Consider the following 7,262-nt stretch of genomic DNA (forward strand, 5'->3'; position numbering starts at 1 on the left):
GACCCCATGTTACACTCGGATAAATATTTAGACGGTGCATTTGGGAAGGCTGGTGATGGAGCTGCTGGGAAGTGGCCGTGGCCACTGGGTCCTCAGGAAGAAAGAATTAACCTCACTCTATTTCTGAACCTCCAGAACGAAGTTAGGGGAGAATGAAACATCCCACTTGGGGAATGATTGATGTCGGGGGCTTTTTGATTTTGGTGCTGAGAAGCATACTCTTCACATGTGGGTGGTGGATTCGTGGGCAGCTGGTCTTTCTGGTACAGCTGTTGAGTCCTCCAGAGATGGGAGAGGTGGCGGATGGAACTCTGTCCTTTAGGCTCCTCTAAGTTTATTGCAAATGCTCTTGGCTTTTTTCCCCTAAGTTCCAGGTATATGTGAAAATTGCTGGAGGAACCCATGCTGTAAATGTGTGGCCAGCCTGCAGTGTGAGGCCGGGTGTGCTGTCACGGTAAACGTCGTAGTCCATTCAGGCTGCTGGAGCTAAATACCACTGACCGGGTGGCTCTGGAACAACAGAAATGTATTTCTTGCAGTTCTGGAGGCCGGAAGCCTGAGATCAGAGCCAGCATGGTGGGGTGAAGGTCCTCTTTGGGGTTGCAGACTTCTCACTGGGTGGAAGGAGTTAGGGGATCTCTCTAGAGTGTCTTTTATATACCACTAATCCCATTCATGAAGTCCTACCCTCCTGACAAGTGCCTCCCAAAGGCCACTCCTCCTTACCCCATCACCTTTGGGGGTTAGGATTCCAACATGTGAATTTTAGGGGGACACAAACACTCAGACCATAGCTGGAAGGAAAGACCCACAGCCCAAACCTTGAGTTGAGAGGTACTTGCTGAGCCACACTAAGGAAAGTGTCCACAATTTCCAGGGACTTTTCCTTCCCTCTAAAAGACCTGGGTGAGAGAGTATGGCTATGAGCCTCCTTGCTTGCCAAGCTGAACCTCAGAGCACTCAGAGGTGCTGGAGCTCGCCCGGCATCGCGGCATCCCTGCCGTCCTCTCCACTCACCACTTGGCCTGCGCTGGGCTTGGCTGCCCCAGACCCTGGGCCATCAGGGAAAGCTGACTGAGGTCTCTGCGACCCCTCTTCCTACCACCACGAGGGGAGCACTAACGCCAACACGCTTTCCGGATGGAGACAGTGGTCTGTTTTCACATCCGTTGTCTCGTCTCACATTGGGGAAGGAGATGCTGAAATGATCCAGGAAAGTTCTGAGATGGAGCAGAAGTGCCATCTCCTGAAACATCTCTTCTCAAGACTTTTTCTAGGAAAGGTGCCCAAACCATCAGAATCCAAACCCTAGACTGGTCAAGACTGGGCCCAAATCAACACAGGTGGGGCAGGTATAGGGACAAGGAGAGGCACATAGGTTGTGACTTCAACCCAGGTTGGGTGATTCATATTTAAATCCTTTCTTCTATCCCAGGTACAAGAGAGTATTCTTGCCAATGTTCAAAAAAATTTAGGGCTTCCCTGGTGGCGAAGGGTTGAGAGTCCGCCTGCCGATGCAGGGGACACGGGTTTGTGCCCCGGTCCGGGAAGATCCCACATGCCAAGGAGCGGCTGGACCCGTGAGCCATGGCCGCTGAGCCTGCGCGTCCGGAGCCTGTGCTCCGCAACGGGAGAGGCCACAACAGTGAGAGGCCCGCGTACAGCAAAAAAAAAAAAAAAAAAAAATCAATCAAGTCTTCATTTTGATCTACACGTCTGGACACTGGTGTGTGTATATGTACACCTGACAAGATTGGTCCTTTACTCACTCAGATCATTAAGACAATAGACAGAAAAGTTGTTGTTTTTAATAAAATGTTGAAAAAAAAATCTTGACTTTGGGGAACTGAACCAACCCACAAAATCAGTCAGAAAGATTGAACCAGTTTAGAAAAAGAATCAACCCTTCTCGCCAAGCTCCAAGCATGGAGAGGTGGCTGATGTTGGCATGTCCCCAGCCATGGCTTTGGGGTGAAGGCATCGCCATTTGGTAGAGACGCCTCCTTTCACGTGCTTCCTGTGCTCCATCCGTCTCCTCCAGGTGTGTCTTTGCCATCCGGGAAAACCCTTTTCCTGCCAATCTCTTGGAGACTTTAAGCTAATGGTCTGTTTCATAGTGTGCATTTAGGGTTAGCTCCTAGCTTTTTCCTGGATGGCTTGAGGAAGGTGGTCATGTATTAAAGGACTGTGCTCGGCCAAATAAAGGGAAGCCAAGATTATCTCATGGGAGTGAGAAAAGGAGCCATTGCTTTGAGGAACACGAACGAGTAGATTTTCAGACCTGGGCAATGACCTAGGGCTGGACATTTTTAGCAGCAGAAGCCAAAAAGGAAATGCCCTGGACGACACGGTGTCTGCCTTCTCGTAGCACGGAACCTACCCATTCATTAGCCTCATCTGCTGAGTGGCTGGGGATGGAAATGGAGAAGTCCACGGGCACCGCAAGAATCGGCGGCAACAGTCTGTAACTGGGTGGATTGTGACAACATGTTCCATTAGCGCACAAAAAGCCAGGGGATGATTCCATTCTATTTCTGTCTCCTAAACCCTTTTGACTCTCTAACATCGAGTTACCTCCTCTCTGTGGCCGAACTGTGACCTTTGTCGAGGACTTGTCCCCAGGATTTTGTGGTTCTGGGGCCCCCAACTCTACTCACCCACCTGGTCAAATCAGCAAAGGTTCATGGCAGGGTGGGTGATAGGGGACATCTAGCAGGAGAGAGTGAGAGAAAGCGATTCTTTGGTTTTTTTCATCTGTAAAATGGATTTTTCTCACCTCTTGGAGTGGCTGGTAGCAGGCAATGAGGTAGTATGTGTGACCATGAAGAGAAGTGTCACTCAGGCACAGACGATGTGCACAGGGATATTCCAGCATCTTTCCTCTGTGGCAGGGCAGGGCACCACACACAAATTATGGGGTGGAGGGTGCTGGAGGAAGGGAGAGGGGCCCCAGGCTCTGCTGCAGTCACCTGGATGGAAAGACTTAGGGCAATGCTTCTTAACCCTTTTTTGTGACATAACCTAACTGAAAATCAAATGAAAGCCACGGTCCCTCTCCATAGTAAGTAAATAAATAAATAAGGAGGAAGGATGGCAACCTTTACTGAGCACCTACTGTGTGCTGAGCGCTATGCTGAGCTCTTCCATCTCTGAACAACCTTCGAAGGCAGACACTCCTTATGATTGCCAAATGCAAATATTGCGGCACAGAAAGTTCAATTTTCTTGGCCACCGCTGCACTTGGTGTATGAGTTTCCTAGGGTTTCCATAACAAAATATAACCAAGTGACTTAAAACAACAGAAAGCTATTCCCTCACAGTTCTGGGGGCTAGTAGTCCGTGATCAAAATGTCGGTGGCAGGGCCATGGTCTCTCAGAGGTGCTAAGGGAGAATCTGTTCCATGCATTTCTCTCAGCTTCTGGTGTTGTTGGCAATTCTTGTCATTTCTTGGTTTGCAGTTGAATAACTTCCACGTCTGTCTCTGGTGTCACCTGACATTCTTCTCCATGTGTGTCTCTCTGTGTGTCTTTTTTCTTTCTTATAAGGATGACAGTCATATAGGGCTAGGGCCCGCCTTAATGACTTCATCTTAACTAAATACACCTGCAAGGACTTTGTTTCTAAATAAAATCACCTGCTGAGGTCCTGGAGGCTGAGGCTTCAACACATCTTTTTGGAGAACACAATCAACCCTTCACAGTAGTAAAGTCAGGATTTGAACCCAGGTAGTCTAGCTCCAGAGCCTGACCACTTAACCACAGTACTGAACTCCTTCTGTAACAATACACATATGCACACACACCAAAAAACTGAGTACCATGTCGAGGGCTCTGGACCCCTCAAAACAAAACACACCACGGACCACAAGGTGGTAGAGTGGCCTTCTCTTCCCATCCAGGAGGCGTCGGCTCGGGAAGCCTGGGCTGCAGAGGCAGTGTGTCTGGAAGGTTGTGCGCAGGAAGCAAGGACAGGTAAGGGAGGGCAGCGGGAAGCTTGACCACAGCGGACTCTGGCGGCAGAGCTCCGGAGCCTCAGCCTGGGGGATGGTGCTGAGTGTGCTCTGGACACATGGGCACTGTCCACAGAGGACCAACCAAAAACCAGGTGGGATAGGACCTCTCTTTTTTTTCTTCACCACCATTATTTTTTAAGCACCTTCTATGTGCCCAGCCCAGTGCTGGGGAGCAGGGATCCTAAGGTAGATTGAAAAGCCATCTTGGCCCCCCAAAGTTTAGGAGCCAGTAGTGCATAAGGCAAGAGATGCCACGAGTCAGAATCTTGGTGAGTGGGCAAGAGTCAAGCAGACAAGCCCACCCAAATCTATGGAAGAGTCAGCTACCTGTCAGAGCTAGAGATGCCCAGGAAACAAAGAAGGGGATTAGGAAAAAGGAGGTGAGAATTCAGGACAACGCTGGGTGGTGGGCTCTGAATGTGCCCACAGGTGAGGTGATGCCTGAAACCCAGGCTTCTCTTCTCACTGTTTTCAGGCCTGCCCCATCGTCTCATGCCTCTGTGCCATTGTACGTGCTGTGCCTTCAGCATGAAATGCTCTTCCCTGTGCCCCCTCCGTGTCTGGCAAACTCCCTTTCATTCTTCACATTTCCTAGAGAACCGGCTTCAGTGCCACATCCTCGGGGGGCTACTCCCCTCTCTGTCCTGCCACCCTCCGTTCTGCTCGCATTGGGGGCCATCATTTCCCTGCTTCTGGCTTCCCTCACCCAGTAGACAATGGGATCCTTGAAAACAGAACATCGTCTTCTTCCTCATTGGGTCCCCAGAGCACAGGGCAGTGCCTGCCTCCTAGTTTAGATAGTCCGTGTGTGGACATGTTTGTTGACTGGATACGTGAAGGTTTTGTAATAGGCTAGAGCTCCTGGGTAAGAACAGAGAATTCTGGCCATATCTGATTGAAAAAACTGGCTGGTGAGAGATAGAAAAATAGGTAGATATGTCTATATCTGAGGCTTCTATGGAACTATGAGATCTTTTCATCAGTGCCTTCATGGCTAAGGGTACAGCTTGAAGGCACACATCCCAGGTTCAAAACCTGGCTCCTAAACTTCTGTGTGTCCTGGGGCAAGTTACTTGACCTCTCTGATCCTCAATTTTCTCACTTGCAAAGTGGTAATATTAACGATACTACCTTCCTATTTGGCAGAGGGGAGTGTGTGGAGGGTACATGTGAGAGACGAAATCATGTAACCTACGTGGTACAATACCTGACATGCAGATAAGCACTCAGTAAATAGCTATTGTGAAGAATATCATTGCCGTTATGATAATAATCATTATGATTCAATTATGATTCAAATTGAAGATACTGAAGCAGACCAGGGCTGGGCTTGCAGGTTAGCTTAATAAGGAGCGTGTAACCCAACCCCTTTCCCTGGGCACAGGAAATGACAGCCACCGAAATCCTTTCAGGATTGAAGGTTCTTGCAAATGACGTGGCCTCATGACACAAGTGATATTTTCAAAACACAAATGTTTCTTGAAAAATTACATTTTCAGGGGTCCATTACCTTTTGAGAACAGTTCACAAATCCCGAAAGTGAGGTGTTTGATCCTTTCTCCTCAGAAGGATTGAGATGAGGAAATTATATTCACCGTCAGCATGGGCTGTGAGATTGGCAGAGAGCAGATGGAGGACAGTGCTTTGCGGGGGGTGCACCCCCAACGCCGGATGAAAAAGGAACCTGGAAAGGATGGTTCATCCAAAATTCTCACCAAGAGACCCTTGGAACTTTCTTCCCCCACATTTTAAAGATCTCTTTTTCTTCTGAATCCAGGCCTGTGTTTCTGAGCTGTAGGAGTTCGGAGGCCATTCTGAAGTGACTCAGCACAATGTGGTAGATGTGAGTTCTGGCCCTCCTCCTGTGGCCAGCTTGCTGTGTTTTGCTGGGCAAGTTACTTAACCTCTCTGAGCCTCGTTTCCTCACCTGCAAAAGGAACATGGGACTCATTGATGAAGGCACTTTCCAGTTCCGTCATTCGTTGATGTTTAGGCCTGGGAGGTAGCTTTTCTCCTGACCAGCTTGTGTCCATCTCATGGTATGAAACTCCCATTCACGTTCAAAAGGTTGGCCAGAGCTGGGTTCCAATCTCAACACAACTACTTAGCCAGCTAAGGGACTAGGGGCACATCTCCTACTATCACCAAACTTCAGCTTCCTCTTCTGTAAAATGGGCTGCTGGGCTGCTCTGCTGGGCTGGGGGAGGGCCTAATAAAATAGCATCTAAGTTTCTAGCTCAGCACCTGGCACCAGCCAGGCCTTGTTTCTCTTTTCTTCTAACCCCCATCATCTCCAGCTCCCTTTTGGGGTTTGGATGCTCTATCATTGTCTCCCCATTCCTGTGAAGCCCAAACCAGGAAGGTGAAAGTCATGGGAAATAATCCTTCCCCCATGAATCCTTGGGCCAAACCCTGTTTTCCATCCCCCTCCCCAATTGCCGTTAAGTGCTCTTTCCAAGTTCATGAACATTCATTCCCCTTCTAAGGAGGATAATGCAAATTGCATCCATTGCACACGGCAGGTTTTGTGTGCTTTAAGGCCGTTCTTTGCATTCTTTTGCTTCTCACACAATGAGGATGGCATTATACCCATTTAATAGATGAGGAAACTGACGCTCGAGGATGGCTTAATAACTTGCCTAGTCAGCAAGTAAACAGTCCAACAAGCTGGGCAGAAGTCCCAACTCTTCCTGGAAGATGCTCCTCCCTGTTGCCCTGGTAACGAGCTTCCTGCCTCGTGAGAGCCTGAGCATTCGGGTAGGGTTAAGTCCAAGCCTTCAGCCAGGCAGGAAGGAAAAGTGTGTGTGAGCATGATGGGGCCAAGGAGGGTGGGCAGCCAGGAACTGTGGTGTCTCTAGGCCGGGGGTGAGGCTGTAGCCTGCTAGACCCTCCCCCCAGTGCCTACCTTCTTGGCTCTGTGACTGCCACACAGAGAAGGGTGACCGCCCAGTGGCACTGACAGTGCACAGCCCTGACTGGTGCGCGGGCCATTAGCTCCAGCGGTCCGGAAGGTGGTGCACGGAGCTGGGAGCTGGGGGTCATGAGGCCTGAGGGTTACTGGCCTCCAGCTCTGACCCCGGGTGGCTCAGCTTACACCTCTGCATGTTTCTGCCTGGGAACTGGGAGAAACCCGGCCTCCAGGATGGGAGTTGTCACTCTTCTTTGTGTGTGTGGTTTTTTTGTTGGCTGTCAGGTGCTCCTGAGTCTGCAACGTGAGGAGGGTCTGGAAATGGCTGTGGCTCCTCCCTG

The sequence above is a fragment of the Delphinapterus leucas genome, chromosome 16 (genome assembly GCF_059928025.1).
Source record: "Delphinapterus leucas isolate spDelLeu-1000000601 "Yukka" chromosome 16, BTC_Dleu_Yukka2, whole genome shotgun sequence".
Lineage (NCBI taxonomy): Eukaryota > Metazoa > Chordata > Mammalia > Artiodactyla > Monodontidae > Delphinapterus > Delphinapterus leucas.